Here is a 23365-nt window from a genome sequence, read left to right on the forward strand (position 1 = left end):
GATGCAAAGTAGAAACTAGCAGACTTACGATTTCTGAAAACAAGAATAATTTAAAATGGAATTATATCATGTAAAGAAATTTAATCGTATAAAGCTTCCAGAGCATCTTAAGTCGAACTTCAGATGCTCTGGAAGCTGTATAAGGACTTCTTAACTAAAAATGAATTAGATGGTCTCATACACAGGTGGAAAGGTTGATCCTTCCAGAAAAACAGGCAACCATGCCAGAAGAACGCACTCAATTAATAGACATAACTGCACTGCCATCCTAGCCTTGTAAAAGTGTAAACATTGCTCTAAGATTCGATCGCGGTAAGTTCCGAGTAGGATGCTATTTCACCTTGACTTCTTGCATAAATTAACGTAATCTCTGGGTGGCTTATCTGTAACTATGGAAGGATTATTCGTCCAGACAGAAGATTATTGTCTGTTATGTTGTTTAAAGATGGAAATACTTCATTTTGATTTTATTCGTCATGCTACTACACATGTGGATTAGTATCCACACGTTGACTGGTTTAAATCGAAACTATTCCCCCCCCCCTATAAGTTGGATATTTTTCACTTTCTAGAAAGTAGACAAACAGGACCGTGAATACAAATAAATGACAGATTCATCAAAAACAGGTTTATAACTTATTAAAATGGTTATAAACTGATAAATGGTTTGCAGTCAGATTATTTGAGGATTGCAGAGACCCACTGATAAATGTGGAATCCAAGGATTCCACATTTATCAATGATAGCATACACTTCAATGTCTTCAAGGAATGTTTCATTCTCTTAGGAAACCGTTCGACGGCGAGCAATAGACATGTCCGTATTCGTAAAGAATTGTTTAAGATTCCAATTTACGGAGAAGATGGACGTTATTTTCTTGGAAGTGATTGTTGTGATAGCAGGGAATGTTAAAACTATTGAAGGAGAGGAGTAATATTGTTCTGTAGTGATGCAGAGGTTGCTTACACTTTTTAGTAGATTCTTTTTCTTCTCTACAACAGTGCGGCTATTATAATTTTAAACGTTTCGTTAAGGAAGGCGAATTACTTAAGATTTCTCTGTTTGATGTTTTACATTAAACTTACCATATTTGTTTCGACTTTAAATTCCAATGTTTTTTTTTATATTCGCTTACGTGTAATCCAACAGTTGTCTTCAGTATATTTTGCCAAACTGGATATTAAAAATATTTAATTGTAAATTAACCTTGATCACTGTAATTGATGTTTGAACACTGAAAAACATCCTTGGGGTAATATCCAAGTTCATCGTGAGTTTGTCCCTGTTTCCGTTTCCTAAACGAAATTAACAAATCTCTGTCTTTACAAAGATTAATTTGTTCTTTCATCCCCTTCGTATTTTTCTGGCCTCATCCTTGCATTTAAATTTACATTTTTATCATCTGAAAATATTTTCTTATTTTTAGATTCCATACAAGTATTCAGATTTTTCAGAGCTAAATATGTCTCTCGAAGACATTTTTATTATTTATCAAACAGTATGGGAAAGAAATGTTCCTTCACAAAATTCAGAAAAAATCTAATTCATCTCAATATGTAAACGAGTCCATTCGCATAAGCTAACTAAATGTAATGCGATCTTCCTCAAGTAACTGCAAAGCTCTTTAAATAGCTTTGCATAATAATGATCATATAATTATTAAAGTTGAAAAATGTAACTCCTTTAGATTCTTGATTTTTCTAGATTGAATAACATAGAAGTTGAGCAAAATATGTTTGCTTTTACAAAGAAGTTACTCCACTAAGCAACTCCCTTCTCAAATAGGACATTATCAAGTTAACTTTGTTTTATGTATACTCAGGATGAAGTCTTTTAATTTCGCGCCAAATTCAGTGCATTTCAACTGCAATGTCTTGTTGCAGCATTATATTGGTTTACCCTCGTGGATTTGAGGAACTCTTCACTCTAAGAAGACTTGTAGAATGTCAAATGTAGATAGCAAACTCCTGGTAAATAAACACGGGCTGGCATAGTGAGGAATTATAATTTACAAATTGTGAATAGCCTCCAGCTTGCTAATTGTAATAGCTGTTACAGCTATTAAAATAGATCTGAAAAGCCCTTTATTTTGATAACTGTGTCGTAGTCAAACTGGATTGTAAAATAGTGCTAATATTAAATCAGAATGTAAACAATAATTAAAAGTTCGTATAAGTGAAGTCTTACAACTAAAGAAGCTAGTCACGACTTAAGGAGTGTGGGAATAATGAGAAAACTGTAAAGTGATGGGTTTATGTCAAAATATGTATGCTTAGTGGCATTCGCCACCTGTCAAGTGAGTTATGACTTGCAATCTGAAAGCGGAAATTAGTGGTTCTTATTATAATGGTCCTCCGGCTAAATATGAGGATCGCGTTTTAGGGAGATCACTAGCGTACACACTCGTATCCGTGAAGTGCAGGAACTCATTATCTGCACGTTCTCCCGAGAGGAGGAATACAAAGTTAGTTATTAAAGTTTCAGATAAATCTATAACAACGAAGCATAGGAAGACCATTGTTTTCTACACCGATATTTGGCAAGTAAAAATTAGCTTATGCGTAGATATCTTCCAATTACTTTTTTTTTTCCTTGGAAAATTTTTGAAGACTTCTTTGAATTGATTGATATAATCTGCCCCCGTGATAGGCATACAGAATTTCTGGAATATTTAACACATATTTTCTAACTATTTTTACGCTGTACTTTAAAATATGCGCTCTCAAATTCTGCTATATTTGAAATAATATTTTAACGCTAATTCCACTCACAAAAGGTTGAAAATCTGTGATACTTATTAGATTATCTGGAAAATTTGTTCTAGACATCAAATATGGAACTTTAGACCTCCATTAAAAAGGATGGAAGTTTCATAAATGGGTGATGAAATTCATCTCCCACCTAAATATAATCACAGACCCATGGTGGGATTCGACCTTTAGAGTGTGCTTGTTGAAGAGAAGATATGGATATACTACATGTGTGTACATAATGTAAACATGTATATTTAACGACGCATAGATCACTCATCTTCTACATATATTATGATTGATATACAGTTTATTATATATGATGTACAAAGGGTATAACGCTGTACTCGAAAATCATCCTTAAAACACTTATTTTTCACTTATTTCGAGAACTCATCCCAGCAACTGAATTAAAATTCAGTTGCTGGGATGAGTTCTCGAAAGCAATAAAACTGCGAAGTAGCTTGTATATAGAAGTTTGTCTTTTCGGTAATTTATAGACACGTGACATCAATGTAGCACTCTTCCTCGATGCGTCCCCACTTCTAGACAGTTGTAGCAAAGGTTATACCACAGTTTGTTCTGTAAGCTCAGTCTCTTAGTAATGGATGACCGAATAATACTACACGCTGTAAACTTCTATTCTTACCTTCAAGATTTTTTTTTCCTTTCTGCAGTCGTTTCTTTTACTTGCATTTAGATATTCTTCGTTTCTTTGTTTTGTTACCAGTACTTTCTTACACTTTTTTTCTAAGAAAGATGTTCTTTCCTTAGAGCATTATCTTCTTATGCTTTTCTGGTCATTAAGAACTTTGAGAAAAACTCCTGATAGTGTATATATAACACCGAAGTTAGTCTTGAGAGAAATGTACTCTGAAAATTCCAGTAATGGCTCTAAAAAAAAAAAAAATCACTACAATTAAAGTACTTTCCTTTTCATGGCTTTTTTTTTACTTCTGAAGTTTGTGGCTTCTGCAGTGAAAGAAATGCAGCAGAATATCTGGGAAGAAAGTAATGAGTAAGAAAAAAATATAGTATCTTCTTTCGTTGTACCAATGAGTAGCACAGTAGCCACGTCTAGAAAACTTAGAAATATTGAGCAAAGAGAAAAAATAATAAGTCTGGAACATTTAGAAATATTCAGCAAAAACAAATTTACGGCATCTTGTCTGAAAGTCAATAAAATATTTGACGTTAAACTAGAAATAATATTTCCATTGTTTAATTATGCAAGTTATAAATTATTATATTTCGATGAAGTTTTTTTCAATAACTTCATGGTTGACATTTGAAAAGGTATATCGGATTGTATTTTTAAAACAAACGTCATTTTTACTTTGCTACACACTTCCTGTTTGGTTTATAAAATATCACCAATACCAAAAATAAAGTTGTGTTAAAACTATATTTTCTCTTCTTACATTGATCGCATGTCAGTTTTCATACTTTGTTTTGATTAATGTCCCTGATCTATCCTCTGGGATTTGCCTTGAACGTCAGACTTGTCAAAAGAAAACGCGTAGCATACATATCATTTTGACAAGAACTCATCTCTTTAGAGTTCCGCCGTAATCTGTTTGAGACTTTGTTTTTTGTAAGTCACTCAAGAGTTGGAAGAAATTGGGCAACTATAATAAACCTTGACTTCTCCCTGCTCTGCAATATCACTTTATAATATTTCACTCAATGCGTATATGAATTTTAAGATGGTTTTTACCATGATTCCGTATTAGCACTATTTATAAAATCCCAGTTTAAATTTTAATAACTTTCTGTAGATGTCTGAAGTATAATTTTAATAGCACTGTTTTAATAAGCTTGTCGTTATGCTGCATTGATAACTTTTAAATCAAAGACTGATTTGGTTGTTTATAGCAGGAGACCATTCTTGATACTGAAGGAAATTTTAACTTCACTTGTGAAGTTAAAATTCTCTCTAAACAACTCCTTAGCCTTTGATTAAAGATTAGAATGCAACGAATGAGATTTTACACGCGGAAACTATGGATCCGAAAATATTTTTTTTTTATAAACTGAATGTGAAATAACTTTGACTTAAGATGATAATGCTGATGTGTATATGATAAATAAGATCATGAAAACGCCATCCTTAGCTCTCAAGTTCAGTTTATTTTTATTTATTTCAGTTTATACTCTCAAGTATAAAAAGTCTGAGTTTTCTCGCACTGCAGTTGTCAGTAGTGTACTATCGATTATCAGTACGTGGTAAAGAATCCTGAGCATTTATATAGAATTCAAACCTTCTAGTTTATCCTGAGCACGTTCGTCTTCCTGCTTACCGGATTATGTAGACTTCCTTAAACTTTAATGCGTTAAAATAACTTCTCTTAAAACTGTTTCCAAACTTTCCTTAATGATTTTATTATCAGTAGGATTAACTTTACTCTCTCTAAATATAATCGTTAGCTCCGAACAGCAGTCTTAAAATGCACCCTTCAGTATGTGATATTTTGGATCAAGTATTTGTAATGATATTTGTTGGACTGTTCTTTAAGATGTATACACATACATTTTAAAACCCTACCAAATCTATTATTTATGTTGATAGAAATTTAATGTGAGGGAATTACGCATAAAAGTTAAACCATCTGAACCGAATAAAAATATATTTATTTTTATTCAACATTATTTAAGCAGTTATTATTCCTTTGAGTGAAATTTAGTGGACACCTCTACAAGCCATACATAATTAGCTTTTTTAACAACGAAAACAATATTGATTTTAAGACATTTGTATCGGAGATACATATATAATGCATTTATAGTATAAAATGGTTTCCAAGGATTATTCTTTTTCGTTTAGGCGATCGATTTCTGCCGCTATTGAGCTAAACTGTTTCCTAATTTTATTATTGTCCATAGCCCTCATCATTGCAATTTGTAAACTAATAAAATATTTGTTAAACAGTAAAGGAGTGTTAAAATTGATATCGGGATTGTGAAATGCTGATTATGAAGACAGATTGAGAATTTGAAGACTGCAGACACTAGGATTTCAATTGATGGAATTTTTCAATTTATGGAAGGTAGGGAAAAGATGAGAGGGCATCTTTGGTAGCTGAGAATGAAGACCACTAAGAAGGGGTGAGGACTAGATTTTTCTCTCAGAAGGTGGTGCGTGATTGGAATGGATTGTCATTGGATGCTGTGAGTGGAAGCAGTGTGAATGAATTCAAGAATAAATATAATAGCTGGTGTGTGTGTGTACTATGTGGTTCACTCGAAGTCCCTGACTCCCTGGAGGTCTCTCTTAAGAATTATAATAATCATAATTGAACCGAGTAATATAAAAAGGCAGCGCTAAAACAAAAAAGTAAAAAATGCTTTATACAATTGTAAATATAAATCACAAATAATTCAGCAGCGCATTGACTTTGAAGAAGCGTGTTGTACAATTTAACAGAAAGAAAGTATTTCTTCTTTTAACCCACGTGCATATCGCTTTCCCCACTTTCTCGCAGGAGAGTTTTCGAAGTGAATAGAAGGCGGAAAGACCGCCTGCAGACCTCGCACCAATTAGTAACTTCTTTCCACACGTGTTAGTAACAAGCGGAACAGACTGGCGAACACCCTCCGAACTTTCTGTCGTTACCACTCTACTAAAAGAGGCCGTCCCTGATCATTTCCACAGTTAAGACATCCAACAGAAGCACTTACACCACTTGCCGATGCCTGTCGGTATTCGTTTCACTATCCTTTCTTATCTGTGCTTCGATACTCAGGAGCTCGACATTTCTGCCTGTGACAACTCTGGAGGGTGAAGTGAAAAGGACGAGATAGCTTGACTTTGAAAGGCTTTTGTTAGACAAATAATTGAATAGTTTTGTAAGGACTGTAGATCTCGGAGGCTGTTCGAATCTCATCCGTACACGAGGTGCCATCCTATTCGTTTTTTTAACTGCCGAAATTCTTTCAAGAATATATACCCTGACAGAAGAGATAAAGAAAGCAAGTAGAGTGAAGATTGGGAAGCGTTGTACTTTGAAATCTTGTGCTTCGAAAGGATTGTATCCCTCTGCCGATAGGGGAAAGACGGATTTTACATGAGACGAGAGAAAGGGATAGCTTATCCTTTTTAGAACTTGCGAACAGCTTTCATCAGTCAAAGATTGCAAGCGATAGGGAAGTAGTGCATTGTGGCTTCACAATAAAGGGAAATTTGGATTGTTAATTCGTTCCAACCCTCCATGACTGAATCAAATAAACATTTTTTTGTAAACGATTTTTGTAAGAAAGTTTATCCGCTTGATTTTCAATGATTTTTCATTCGTTATAAATCTACTTGATATCTTGTTAATCGGTTAAAATAATTCCTAGACTTACACCTTATTTTTTTCCCAGTTCTTACGTTATGTTTTTGTTTGTATTGAACTTTTCTTTAAAAACAGATTTTTCTATTTATCTTCCCTGCTGTTCCTTAAAAATCAGTATTTACAAATGCTCACAAGTAACGTGGAATCATATCACAAACATCACCATAAGATTGAGAATCCCATGTATTTAAAAATATCTAATCAAGTTTCTATCGTCAGAGACATTCGAAACCCTAGTGAATTGTAAAACTACTCATCCATCCACGAAGGCCTGTCAACAGCGTCGTGTAAATAATTTCGCTGTGGAAATTTTGGTATTTCGATGTAAATTATGGAAAAACAGCAGAAAAAGTATTCCATGATTATAAAGTAATAAGATATTTCCATTTGTGATGAATAAAAAAAAAATCATTTTTGTTTTGTAAGTTTCGTTCGCAGTTCAGTGAAAAATAAGTGCGAAAGCCGGTTGGAAAGAAATGCCTATCGAGCCTTTCTTGGCTTTGCATGAAAGGTTTTATGTGTTCAGAGAAAGAGAATAACTAGATGTTCGAGATTGCATTCGTGGATATATATAAAAAAAAATTAAAAGTAGCACAGAATTTAAATAAAAGAGAAGTTAAAATAATGCTCGAAATAAATGCTGTTTGGAGAATCTGAAGAGTAAATCATATAAGAAAAATAACAGTCGCAGATTACGAATTATTCTTGAGTGTGAACAAATTATGAGAATCTTAAAAGGTTTCTTTACACCTTCCCGTTGGATTATATGTAAATTGGTCGGCCTTTGAGAGCTGCTTCACTAGTCAACGAAATGTAAACGGATTCTACTCCTTCGATTGATTGATATTTAGGAATTTTATTAATATGAACGTCTCTGTAGAAACCGTTTACAACTAGTTATGAGGCGTAAACAACACCATCCTTCTTTATTTCATCTAAGGAAAAATGAATAGAACACACTTTTAAATGTTTGTTTTCATTCTTAAAACTTTAGACCTTTAGACATTTTTTTATAATTATATTGGCTTCAGTTATTTCACTTTGAACGCCTTGAATAGGAAGAAAAGTTATCGGTAATACTTTCCTTTATAAGCTCATAGTATGATGGAAAGTGTGACGTCACAATAGCAGTTTCACAGGTTAGGATTCAGTAATCCTTTGATTGGCAACTTTAAGTAAACGCTTTTACGATGACGTCATAAAAGCCCTAAGTTGTGATTCGTCCGGCTTCTTATCGGCAGCGCTTTCTATTACTAACAAACTTTCGATTTATTGGCATAGAAAAATAATTTGATGTAATCTGATTTTTTCATATTTTTGATAAACAGGGATTAGTGAATTGTTTTTTTTCCACCTCATCGATATGCTTCATTATTGGATGTGTTGTGCCATATATTTTAAAATATCTTTTTAAGAATCTCTTGTCTGTTCACAGATAGGTAATTTATTGCTAAACTGCCTCTCCGGATTATATTTAATTCCATATTCCTTCCCATTTTAAGTTGACGCGTTGACTCACGGCTTACCTTGCAAACTTTCGACACCAAATCCGACTGCATATTGGATGTCTCGTATCCAGTTTCCTATATCTGGAGATTCATATTCAAAATGCATGCGAATATTTATCGAGCTATATATGTTTGGATTTATTCAAAAAAAAAAGAAAAAAAGTACGAAACACTTTTTTAGACAAAACCGATTTTTAGCATTGATATGCACAGCCGAAAATGTTTTAGGGCTGCTGTTTTTCTAGAGGTGTTTTCAAAGAGTGCAGCTTATTATCAGATTCTTTTATCTTAAATACATGTGGCTTCAAATTCTCTATGAAACATTTCAACCTTGGCCTCCTATGCTACATGGATGCGATAAGGATATTTTTACAACCCTTCGTGTGTGTGTGTGTGACATTCACAAAAAACCTTACTTATTCTTTCATTCCAATATACTGTTTTTCCACTTTTTATTGTATTATTCACCGTTAATTGATACCTATAACTGTATCCAAGTATTTTGTTTATTTCATTACATATTCGTATGTAATATTTCAATTTGGTCACTTTTATTTTCTGAATTACTACTTCTGAGCCAAATTTTTCTTTCAGTCCTGTAATTTTAACCTGATTTTCCTTAATAGTTTTCTATTTTTTCGTCCTCAGCCAATATTAGTCAAGTTATTCCTAAAAGACTGGACACAAACTTGAATGTCAACACGAAATGGTAATTTTAGAATACAAGTGCCCTCGCTGCCACAACACTCTCCTAAGACTTCCGTTTTTTTTTTTTAAATAAATGACGTAGCACCAAAAAAACATCACCACTTCTCCCATCCCTTGGTCTGTGACTGTTTAATCAAGAGAAAAAAAATTCATTTCGTATCTTTCATATTTGTGGATAATCGCTACCTGCCACCTTGCGATTCGTTTAGTAGCCTTAAGGCTATCCAACATGAAAATAATTAGTACAGTTTATCGATTGGATAATGTTGCGCTGTAGTATTAGTGGGTTAAACAAGTTGCCGAAGCATAATTGTACATGGAAATGACGGGAGATAGTGGGATGCCTTGTATCGTCCCTTTGGCCAGGCAGTATTGAATAAAGATAATATCAATAGACCGTAGGGCTTAGTTGAGATTTCCGGCACACTCTGCGATAGCAAGCAACACCAACATATGCCGAAAGACAATGATAATCAGCTTATACGATGCATGCTCATTAGTCGGCGGATAAACAGGGTTCATAATTAAATTTGGGATGTGTATTTTATGGAGGTTAATATATCATGATAATCATTAGGCTCGCAACTGAAGAATTAAATGTACTAGTAATATATCTCCTTCAGTGTGATAGTTTATCAGGTGATAAAAATTCAATAATTTGTCAATGATATAATATTTAAAGTACTTCATATTTCGATTTATAATAATTCAGAAGGTACTCTATAAATGAAGATCTCTTTGCCGGCTTTCTAGTTGTTGGTAGTCGAATCTAGACAGGTTGGTCAATATCTCAAACTGTTACCACCCAAAAATGCAGCAGTGTCTCAGATATATCAAGATGATAAACCAAAAACATGATGAAAAAGTCGGACATGTTACTGTAAATATTGAAATCTTAAGGTCCAATATCAGACTACAAGAAAGCATTGTATGGACATCTTCCAAAGGAGATTCAACTTCAATATATCCTTGAGTCACGCGCTTGTCCCACCGAAGGAAAAAATATATGGGTGCTTGTTTTTGTAGGACTGTAGATGTCCATAGTGGAAGGAAATCTTCAGCAATGGACGTTACGACTTCTGAAGCAATGAAGGTGTTATTTTGTTTCATCCAAACAGAAGGACAAAAACTTGTGGCCACATCACCACAGAGTGAATAGTGGTGAAGTGTCCACATCTCGGTGCGTTGCTTTGCCTAAGTTCAGCTCAATGCGTTGCTTTGCCTTAATGTAGGCTACAGCGAAGTCATACACATGCAAAATTTTCTGATTCTACAATCCCATCAAACTTTCCTGATTAAGCTTCTGTAGTATACTGATAATTTTTCAGCTTCATGCCACAGATCATTATATAGACTTAGGTAAATCATAAGCTAGAATATAATTAAACCACCCGGAACATCTTGTACATTATGAAGAAACCAAGAGTGAATGATCTTCTTCTTCTCTTCCGTCTAAGACGGGTTGAGTCTTCTCTTGAGCAGGATCTTCCAGTCTTCTCTATTCCTTGCTGTTCGAAAAAGTTCCTTATATGTTCTGCATCCAGAGATGTTCTTTATTAATTTCAGCCAGGTAATTCTTGGTCTTCTTTTTTCAGTTGGAAAAGTATTGATTAGGACGTTAGGAAGTCTACGTCCATGCGTACAGTGTGTCCAAACCATCTCAGTTGTTGTTTTCTATTTTTTTTCTATTATTGTCTTTTTATACAATAGTTCTTGTCTGACTGTGATGTTTGTTTTATTTTCTATCCAACTTGTTCTATTTATTTTTCTTAAGCATTTCATTTCAAATGCCAGCAGTTTTTTCTCCTCTCTTTTTTTAACTGTCCACGCTTCTGCTCCATAGATGCCTGTTGGTATAATTATTGCTTCATATAATTTGATTTTGGCTTGCTTGATATCTTGTTTGTTTTCCAGATTTTCTGTAATTTTCCCATGGTAGTCCATCCTATTGCTATTCTGTGTTTGATTGTTTTGAGTTCATCTATTGTTTCCGTTAGTTTTGATCCAAGGTATCAAAGTTGTCAAAGTCTTTTGTATATTTATTGTTATGTCATATGTTTTACAGGTTTCGTTTAGCTTGTTGATCAACTTTTGTAGTTCATTTGGGGTTCTTGCAAGAAGGACGAGATCATCTGCATATTTGATATTATTTATGTTTAAAAACCATTGACATTGATTCCAGGCTCATTGTCTATTGCCTTCTTTACAGCTTCTTCTAGATATATGTTGAATAGGCATGGGGATAATGGGCACCCTTGCATTACTCCTTTTTGGATCTCTATGGGTTCTGTTGTGAATGTGTCCTTTTTAATTATTGCATTTGTTTTAGAGTAATATTTTATCAGAAACTGTATTATATATTTGTCTATTGCTTTTTCTAGTAGAATTTTAAGAAGGATTTCTCTGTTGATGTTATCGAAAGCTTGTTTAAAGTCCACAAAACAACAATATAGTTCTTTATGGTCTTCCCAGCTGAGCTCTGCTAGTTGGTGCAATGTGAAAATTTGGTCTATTGTTGAATAGTTTCCTCGGAAACCAGCTTGTTCTATGCCTATCATTTCTTCATAGGTGTTTTTTAATCTATTTTGTATAATTCGTGTGAATATTTTATAGGTGTGAGGGAGTAAATTGATTGGTCTGTAATTTCTGCAGTCTCTTTTGTATCCTTTCTTGTATATTGGGATGATCTTTCCGGTTCTCTAGTCATCTGGGATCTCTCCTGTTTGCAGTATTTTATTAAATAGGGTTGTTAAATATTTTATTGATATGCTGCTCCACATGACCACAGTTCAGTAGGGATAGTATCAATGTCTGGTGCTTTATTGTTTTTCATCTGTTTTATTGCGTATTTAACTACTTGTAAAATTTTTGGATGATCATTATTTTCTTCTATTGTTGGCACTGTAGTTTTGTTTCCTTGGTGGAAGTAGTCTTAAAATGGTTTGACCAGATTTTTCTTATATATTCAATATTCCCGGTTTCAGTCTTCTTGTTGTTTATTATTGTTACTGCTTTTGCTGAGAATTCCTTTGTAATTTCTCTTACAGAATCATGGAAGATTTTAGGTTGCTTTGTTGGTATGCTTTGCATTTCTTAGCTTTTTCTTCTAACCATTTTTCTTTGGCTTTTTTGCATAGGTTATCAACTTTATTTTTTAGTGCTCTGTATTTTTCTCTATTCTCTTCATTATTTTGTTGGTTTACAAGTATCTTGGCCTCTCTTTTCTCTTCTATGGTAGCTATGATTTCTTGGGTTATCCACTGTTTGTTTATTTTGGGTTTGGAACCTAGAGTGTCTTTTGCAATTGATACTCTGTTTCTTTTCCTTCTTCCCAGTATTTTCCGCTGTTCTGGAAGATGGGAGGTTTTAATTTCAAGCACATCTGTTCTAAAAATTGACGTCTGCTTGAGCTATCTTTTAGTTTTGATAGGTTGATGTTTTCTTCTTTTCTTTTGAATTTTATCTTCACTTTGGCAGTTAATATTTCGTGGTCAGTGTCAAAATCAAAACTTCTTAATGTTCGTACATTATCTTTTCCATTGTTTATGATGATGTCAAACAACCATTCAGAAATGGAACAGCAAACGCACGTAATATTTCAAATCTCACAACAGGAACGAAAACAAAGATTATTGAGCTGTTAATTGCATAAAACGAGTTCACGATATGCCGGACCGTGTCTCGTGTGGAATCATGTTCAAAAGCTATAGAATAATTCGCATAGAGGCTGAAGAATTATAGAATTAATAGATATTCACCAAGAAAACGTTTTCTCGATTTCCAACAGATAAAAATATGAAAAGAAGAAGAAAAAGATTCGCGAAACCTTTGCAACAAAGAAGATACCGAATTGTTACCAGCAGATCATATTGGAGTGTTTGCTACTATTCAGATCAAATTATAAAGAACCGAAACGCATTTCCTTCAGTCCGATTATTCGTATAACCAACCTCAAAAGACAAACCGGAATTAGGATTTTTTTCATATAAATAAACTAATACTAAACACGAGTTGCACTCCGTCTTTTCAAATCAATTTGAGGCAGAAGGACTTGAATATTCTCCGGAAAAATATTTCGAAATTGCTTTTGCAAGAGTATTTGAGAACTTTTGTATTATTTTGTGATTATTTTCATCTTATATTTCTACTCGCATCTGTTTTACTGCTTTCGTTGCTGCTCGGCAATTTTGAACAGATCGTAGCGGACACCCAAAGAGCGATATTTTATTTGAAGGTTTAGAACTTCCTTGTGTCAGCTAACGAAGCAAGGAAGAGAATTTTTGTCTCTTGATTCTCCATAACGTTGAGAGAGGTTGTGTGTAGTGTAGGTATATTTTAGGTTTCGATTTTTTTTTGCTTAATTTTTTATTATTTATATAGGGAAAATATGCTCTTCAAAAGAACACTGTATAAACAATGCTAAAAATCAATGCATGTAACTAATGGTGGACTATCTAAGTTTGTGTCAGCGAGTTTATATAGTTCGCATTTATATATCCATCATACGCGAGTGAGGTTACAACACTTGTACCTATAAGTTGGCCATGTCTTGCAATACCAATACAAACTACTTAAGGATACTGCTGGCTTTCGATGAAAGGTATTTACGAGTTTGCTCTTTCAGGTAGAGGTTCTGAACGATATCACCGAGGAATAGAATAAGGTTACATTACAAAGAAATATCTCTCATCTGAGAATATGACTTTCTTTCACTTCTCAACAGGCAAATCTTTGTATATTTTTGCCCACTGGAGCCTCTTTTTTGCATAGCCTTCGTCAACAGTTGTTTTTGGTCTGTGGACAGTCCTCCTTGATCTTTTACGGACTCTCATGTCAGAAAGATTAATCCCACTAACTGCCAAGTCTCTATTTAAGTCTATAGTAGACAATCTTGGATTCATTTTGCTTTTCCTAACCAATAAACGATATTGAGTAAGTGTAGTTTTCCTTTTCCGCACACAGTTTCATTTTCTGTCAGGAGAAAATGTACCTCTCTTTCTAAACCTCTTTAAAATTGCATTTACAGTAGCCAAACTAACACCACACTCATTGGCAATTTGTCTTTGAGTTAGTGCTGAGAAATTTTGAATGCTTCCTTGGAGATGTATCCATTTTATAGCTACCGAAAATGAATAAAACATCACGAATGTCAACTTGCTTACACTATTACAAACGCACAACACTATTATCAAACATCGTAGAGACAGTTAAAACACGCAGCACTCGACCCAAATAGTGAACTAAAACCGAAAATAGTAAATCGAAACTAAAACTTCATTGGTTTATTTGGTTTAATTTATTCGCTATTGTAGACATTTATTTTTAAAAGACGAACTATTCCGTTTATACATTCCCCGTGAAACTTGGCTTGTCTTTAAACCTCTGCGGAGCAACTATGAATTTCAATATTCGTTGAAGCAGTTCTTAGTACTTCGCAGAATCTGCAGATTTAATTGCAGTGTGGTAAATGAGCTAATTAGACGTATTCCGTTTCCAGCAGCAAAGGTCCGGATGCTAAGTAGGATGAATGTCAATTGCTATCTGGACTTGACATATCTCCGGAAGCTATAGATTTAGCGTGATATCCCAGCCATGTACAAATAGACCTTGCACGCTGCGTAATAGTGTATAGCAATTGTCAATCATCTAAGTATATTTTATAATACTTATTTGTTTCTTATTACTGAAATTTCTTATGATTTTTCTGGTCTGCAAATTGCTTTCTTGCTCTGAAATAAATACGTGAAATCATAGTGCATCATGGAGTTATAAAGTTGCAGTTTTTCTTATTCTGAATGTTAACCACTGAGAAGTAGACGCATTTTTAAAAATTACTAAATTACAATTTAATGTATACATTTCACGTTTTGCATATTTCTTGGCATTAGGCTTAACTCGTTTATTCCCGGTTCGCATTTGAAAGTCCAAATGTTAGAAGTTTAAAATCATTTGAGTTGAAATCATTTTCTCCCTGCGAAACGTCGGCATTGTTCAACCACTTTTTCAATTTCATTTTGCTCTTTGAAACCCAAGAAATATTTCACACAAGTATTATTTCTGTACGAAAATTTAGCACTTATAAACTAAATGTTTTTATTTGCTTTGATGAATGCGTGCGAGACGAGTTGTGTACTTTGTACATTTGAAAATTAGCTGATTGACAATCGTGTTATTTCCAATTTAAAGAAAGCTATATCTCAAATTAAAGCTGTATTACCACAAAAATAGTCAGATCACATTAAGAAAAGAAAGAAGAGAGAAAGAAAGAAATACATTGGGAGAATATTTTCCAAAAGAAAGTAAAAACAAACTCATATTTGTGTTCCAGACTTTGAAGAAGCATTTAATAAAATGTTTATTTAAAATTGATTCTCACCGAATGAAAATATAAAAAAAAAAACCTTGTGTTCAAAACAAATGATTCCATTAAGAATAAATATTGAACTGCCATAGAAGAAGGCTGATTATGGTAAGCAAGCTGCTCTAATATTTATACAAAATTTATTTAAAGCATATTAGATGGTTCACTATAGCAGTTCCAATCAAAACTTCTTAATTAATGAGATGACGAAGCGTTTTGATTTTAGCAACAAAGAAGTAGAAATAACGAAACATAAATTAGGAAACATTTCAGGAATTTGCAAGAAATTAAAGCAAAAATACAATTCAAAGCACTTTCTGGAAGAAGAGAATTATTGAACCGAACAATAATTTATATTTGAAAAAATATCTGCGAAAACGTTTCTTGTTTGGATGAAAGTAGTGGATCATTTGCAAAGAAACTGGATAGGGTTTTAAGAGCAAATTAAGATGGGACAACCACGATTAAAGAAGGGAAATAAATTACACTTAAATAAAGGGAGTTGCAAGAAGAGGAAGATCTATGTAGGTCATCTAATGAGGTTCCTACAAGTAACGAAACCTAATCGCTATCAGGTTAAAAATTATAAAATATCTAAGGAAAGAAAAACGTGGATGGGATAAAGTGATTACCTGGATTTCTTTGGACATTCTGATTTATGAAAAGTAAACCTAGCATCTGGGATGGCTTGTAAAATTTAAATACACTGGAGAATCGGAATGAGGTCTAGAAGGTGTCTAGGCAACTATCCAACTATTGCACTATCCAATAGTTCCTATTGGATAGTGCAACTGATGATAAATCTAAAACGTAAAAAAATGAATTTCTTCTGTCTTTAGAAATGATTTATACTTTATTTGCCCACTGTAGGAAAAAAAATAATGGGCATGGATGTTTGTGTGTTTAGTGGGAGATGAATTTAATCGCCTACATCCGGGGACGAATGTTCTGTAGCAAATGCGCTATAGGTTTACAAAAAATTTAAAAAAAATGGACTAAAAGTGGGTTGCACTAAAATTAGATTGTATACTGTAGAAATTTATTAATTAGCGTATGATTTATTAATTAGCATATTCAATGGCAGTAGGTCCCATACACTGCACCATCCTGTTGATTATGTATTCTGTTGAAGTATTGATGCCTGTCTACTGCGTGTGTGTTCTCTTGGCAGGTTTACCTGGTTGAGAGACGAACGCGAGTTTCCTCTCCGCATGAGACCAGCTAACTCACGTTTGATTGAAAACACCCGGTAAAGGTTCACGTCATAGACAGGATTCGAACCCAGATCTTCCTAACCAAAGGGCTCGTGTATACCAAATGAGCTACCAAGACTTTTTGTCGTAATCAGAATGCGCGCTTTAGAAATAATAGAAGCACATGTTAGACATAACGTGTTGCTTTGTTTTCATCTGATAATGAAATGCAAAGATAATAATCGGTTAAATTGAATTCATAAACCAGATATCAACAATACAACGCCATTACATTTTGTGGCAAATATGAATTCCGTGTTAAGCAAAGCAAGGTACGGTCTTCAGAAACGTTGTGTGTTTAAAAGCATTACTATTTGAAGTTTCGTTAGCTGAAGAGGGTATGATAAGCCCATGTAGGTAATTTAATTGATTTTTTTCTTTTAATTTAATATTTAGTTTAATCTAGAATTGATTTTTTTCTAATTTTAATACTTCTTCATATTGCGCCAACCATCCCTCTACTTGAAGTTCTTCACTCTGCAATAATGCAGGTAATAAAAATTATTATTAAAAAATAATCTAAAAGGCTTCAACCTTACATTATTTTCTATTAAAACAAACGATAATGTCTACTATTATATTATACTGCATATGGTGTTGCCTTCTAAACCTTTAAAAGTTTGGAAACTTTAATATATATTTTTCTTTATGATAAGAACTAGTAAAGAGCTTTCTGTGAAACCATAAACAGAAGTACTAATAAAAGACGAATATGCTGGCTCCCTAACAGAGTTCGTGGTTTTTAAGTAGTACAATATTCAACTCATACCAAAATGTTTGTTTCACACTTGAACGCATGAAAATTACTTGATAATGATGAATGTTTTTATTCTTTCTTTTAACAAAATATTTCGATGTGTAAAAAGAATGGCAAAATTCTTTGCTGGTAAGAGAATCATTAAAATCTCCCAAGAAAAGAAGTGCCTTCTTTTTTATATTTAAACTGTCTTCAGATAGGTTAATCTGGACGAGAAAAGAATGTATTACTTTGATACGTCAGTAAGATCCACGAATTTTGTTTATTTTATGGTGTTTTATATCTATTTAATGTTTATAACACGATTTCAACCTTCATTGCATATTATCCTATTCGCAGATGAATTCTTCTCACATCATTTTGTGTTAAAGAAATATATGGATAAATTTATTCCATTTGGTGTAATGGCAGTGCGACATTCGTGGCTAGCAACATCACCCCCCCCCCCAACTAATCTAGCATCGGTCGCAATAATATCAGGAATCAACTCATATTTCTCCACTTTCAACTTGATGGCGTAATTTTATCCGCACGAGCTATTCAAAAGATAACCTATTAATCTCAGTTGCGTTTGGTAGCCATGCGAAAGTGTATGTCTACGGAAGGTTTGCTTTCTTATATATAAAATTTAACACTTTCTTGAGTTAATAATTACTTCTTGGATCAAACGTTGCTTTATTTTAAATTTTATCATGTATATGAGTGTTAAAATTATGTTCAACTTTGACTGTTCCTATTTGTTTCAGAAAACTTAAAATCTAATATTTCGCTTTAATTGTGTGGCACACTTGTTGCTTTAAAGTCCACTGATTGATTCTTCTTCAAATAATTATAACAATAAGCATGTAAAGAGTCGCTTAGTTCCTCTACTTCTGACTACTTGCATCTCTCTGGGAAAACAATTTTTAGCTGTCAAAAAAAGGGGATTTCGACATCTCAATCAATTTCTCTCTACCAACTCCCAATTGTTCCTTCTAAAATCGATTCCGGCTGACTCCAGTTCCATTGTCACCTCCTTCCGAGCATCCTGTCCTATTTCGTATTTCCTAACTTCACAACTCGCAGGTCTTTCTTTCCGAATTGCATTACTGTTTAAACGTAATCATTCTGTATTTCTGCCTTCAGCCTGTTTTGTCCTTCATTTCTTTTTCTTGGAGTTTTCTTCGCCTATCTTTTATTTTTTGCTTCCTCACCTCTTTTAGTTCTTTCTGTGTGACGCGAATTTCTCTCTCTCTCTCTCTATCTATCTGTGTGTGTTTCAGTGTGGGGATTCTTAAATTACCGTCCTCTACAATTTCGCCTTCGTAATTCAGATGAAAGAGAGTCCGGAGTCTCGGCTTTTGTGTTCCATCCTATTGGAAGTAGAAAATCAAAAGGCCATAGATCGTTTATCACTCGCTGTGATGGTACGCTCAACAATACGGGAAACTACTTTGGTCCGCGCCTAGCAGTGAAAAGCAGTTTATTACCAAGGGGTCATTTCGCAATTTCCTGCTATTTCTGTTCGTTCCCCGCTTGTAGTATACCAATTATGGACAATTATTAGAAGCGAATACTTGAACAAATATCTACACTTTGTTAATAGCAAATATCTTTAGGTGATTCAGTTTTTGTATTATATATTTAAATTCTAAAAAATAGATTGCATAGTCTTTTTAGAGTGAAGTATCCTTAAGGAATTTTTATAACTTTAATAGTTATTTAAATACTGATAGAAATATGAACAGAGAATCTGATGGCGAATATAGGAGAAATACACTTTAATTTTCATAATACAATTTACGATAAAGAAAAAGCATTATATATTTTGCAACAATAAATTGTATCATGAAAAGTTAAAAAAAAACTGTCATCTGAAAGAATACATCAAATGCATGAATATTAAGTGTTTATTCTAAATTATTATTATGTAACGTTATCTTAATTGAGTACACCATTTTGCATTATTTATTGAAATTGATTACTAGTCGCATCATATTGACAAGCGATACCGATGGAGGCTGGGCGAATCAATCGACCGTGAGATGCGGTGATTGATTCATTCAATCCAATATCCTTGGAGGGTAATGGATGGCAATGCTGTAGCTAATGAAGTTCTAACTGAGGCTCGGCAATTGCTGTTACCCTCCTGCCATGATCAGAGCTTTAGTAGCTCAATAACACCTTATCCGTACACTGTCCTCCACAGATAACGGGGAAGATGAAAAGCATTCTTGCTTCGCCCCTTTAAGCCAGTCCTTATAAGGACAAGCGATACCAATCAAAAGTCCTTTTTAGGACTTCCAAGGTAACAAATGGCGATGCTGTAGCCAATGAAGTTTTAACTGAGGCTTGGCTATTGCCGTTACCCAGCCATGACTAGAGCTTTTTAGCTCAACAACACTCCATCCATACAGATTTACTTCATTCAGATGACGGGATAAAGAATCAAGGACTCAGTCCATCTCCCAGTTCTTTTAAGAACTTTAAGAATCTATATCTATATCTATGTATATTATACGGGTAAGTTTAATACCCTTGGAAGGTAATAGATGGCAATGCTGTACCAATGAAGTTTACCTGAGACTCGGCTGTTGCTGTTACCGCACTGGGGCGCTGAGATTCGAGAGTTTTGAGTTCGCTCTTTTAAGGTTTTTGCCTTAAGGGAGCAATTTGAGTCTCCGGAGAAAGTGTTCTCCGGAACGGCCCGCTGAGGGGCTTTGTCGGTGAATGCTTTTCTTCGGAATATGAGCGGGTCTGCTCGGTGGTGGCGTGTGGGTGGAAGGCCATCACTGAGTGGAGCCAACGCTGAGATGGACGGTCTTTCGCTCACGATTGAGTGGCCTAGGGATCGTCCGAATTTTTAGAGACGGCTTTACCTTTAAAGATGGCAATGCTGTAGCCAATGAAGTTCTAACTGAGGCTCGGCTATTGCTGTTACCCTCCTGCGATGATCAGAGCTTTAATAGCTCAATGACACCTTATCCCTACACTGTCCTATACAGATAACGGGGAAGATGAAAAGCATTCTTTCTTCGCCCCTTTAAGCCAGTCCTTATAAGGACTATAATAAGAACATCTATATACGTGCTTGTAATGCACGTATAGATGAACAATAATTCATTGTTCTTTACCGCCTACAGCAAGTTGGGAATGAGAAATGACATTCGGGATGATGTCACAGATTCCATTCTTAATTGCGTACGGAGTGGCAATGTCTGCCTCGCATTTAATATATATTTAATATATACCCCGAGAGAAAATTATCAGAAGCGATGATTTTCTCTTGTCCGGTAATTATTTTCGCTAAAAGATATCGCACAAATAGTACAACTGAACTTTCATTAATATCTTCGCTACAAAAATGCTCATTATAATTGTTTTTTTTTAAAAAAAAAGAATATAGCCATAAATCCAAACAAAAAAGAAAATATTAGATACCTCCAATATACAAACAAAGAAAGGCTTGCTACATTAAGAAACCCTGTTTGTTATTTTTGTATTATTCTTTGATTTTAAAATTCAATTTCAAGAAAAGCAACGGCCTTATACAGAACATAAAGAATCGTATTCCTAAATTGGCAAGTGTTTTTAAGTGCTTTTACTTCTCAAATGAGTTTTGGCATCTGTGACTGTTTAGTGAAGTTGGTCAACAAACAGAACGCAAAGAAACTGTTCGGTAGTTTACAAAGGTAAATGTCTTTATCTGTGGGACAACAAAAAGCACTCTAGTACGTACATTTGGGATACCTGCCACCCAACGTCACCATCTTTTCCCCTGGAGCAACAGTCTCTACAACTCTGATGGTGTTATCACTTACTGCTTTGTTCTCTTACTTTTTTTTATCGGCTGTTCTTCTCTCGTCAGTCCATGCGCTATTGCTGTCCTCTGGAGTAATGATAAAGAATAAGTGAACGTCCGTCAAGAAAGTTATCAACAAATCAGACTAGAAGAAAGCTTTTTTTTGTTTATATTTGTTTTTTTTTGCTATTCAATTGACAATTGACATTTATGACTTTAGGGGTGAAGCAAGATGCTTTTCATATTCCCCGCTATCTGTTGTGGTTACAGTGAAGGTAAAATTTATGAGCAGAATGCTCGCCCTGATTGGGCATGGAGATTATGCATCACTGAAGGAGGCCAATATAGCTTTTGGTCTTCTATATTTGAATATGTCCGTTGGATCGTATGCTGTAGCTTGTTGAACCAAATCGTTGGGATGTGTGGACGTCTTTAGGAAAAACTTGGTGGCTAAGGATCGTAGAAAAGAGAAAATATAAGGAATATTTGTGTCTCTGTGGAGTTGAATGTTTCTAACATACCACGGGGCGTTCAAAATCATTCTCAGGCACTTGTTCTGCACTCGCTGTATTTTGATTTGCTATTCAATTTCTGACCTTTTCACTTTTGTTTCGTCATTAAAATGTCATTAAGAGGTGTATTATTATTTTCAGCTATTAATATAAAAATATTGGAGATATTTATTATTTGTTTATTTAATATAAGAAATAGAAAAAGATGCATTACAATTTTATAGAGTGCAGTTGTTTATTTCATAAGAAATTTGTATTAGGGTCTTAACCGTTGCTACTAGAATCCGCTGTCTTCTAGTAGTGAGTGATTTAATCTGAGAAATCGAATTGCGCATGCTCATACCTAAAGGTTTATTTGAAAAGATTTAAATTGATTGGTTTCCTATTTCTACAGTATAATATAACTATTATTGTTTGCGTAATTTAACTTTCAGCCGTTGTTATGGTAACAATACAGTGGATGCGCTAAGTTGCATGTTCAAAACTAGTTGACGAAAAATGATCTGCTTTTCATAAATGAAAAATATAAATAAATCACTGAAAATTTTGTTTTTATTTCCTATTAAGAAAAGTTGCAAGTCAATAAAGCTATTCGAAAACAATTTCAGTTTATTTTTCAAGTTTAGTTTAACAGCGAACTTCTTTAAATTCAGTCAATACTGAAGTGATTTAGTCTGTGTGTGTGTTCTTTCTGTAGATCTTTTTAAGCTAATCCGGACTTAAACTTTTTTTCCCAACGCCTCGAGATGTTTTAGTGACTTTTTCATCACCGAAAAAAAAAAGTTGTGAAACACGCCGAAGAAAAGTGGCAACATTAGGATTAAAGGAATAGGCGTCAAGCAATGCGATTGGCAGCAGGAAGATCTTTTTTTCCTGCCTGGGGGAGATACTGTACTAGACACAGAAGTGATGCGTACTAGAACGTGAGAAGGATAGCCTGTCAATGTAATCATATTTTCCATGGTCTTCGAGCGATGTTTGAATACAATAAAACTTGCTCACAATTGGCGAAGGTGTTCACTAAAAGAAAATACGAAATGACAAAAGGACCAGAGATGGTTTTAATGAAGGCAATTCGTTCATCCATGAGAAGGGGTAACCACTAGGTTTAACAAATTCAGTTTCTGAAGAGCATACTTAAGAAACTTACGGAAAATAAAATAGTAATTTTTTTCCTTTTGGTTACTGTTTCTTTTATTATCCAGTGAATCTTGAGTATATTTCGAACAGTCGCCGATATGTCACGTTGCTTGTCTTAATTTGGAAACAGTTAAAAAAAATGAAGTGATTTCAAGCCCCTTAAGTGGCAGATGATTGTGGTAGTTGGTATGATGATAATGATTGTGAATATCACTGTCTTTATATTACAAAGCAATAATGGCTTTAAGGTAGACTGCTATC

This window comes from Typopeltis vanoorti, chromosome 5 (genome assembly GCF_054136105.1).
Source record: "Typopeltis vanoorti isolate ZY-2024b chromosome 5, IOZ_Tvanoo_1.0, whole genome shotgun sequence".
NCBI classification, from domain to species: domain Eukaryota; kingdom Metazoa; phylum Arthropoda; class Arachnida; order Uropygi; family Thelyphonidae; genus Typopeltis; species Typopeltis vanoorti.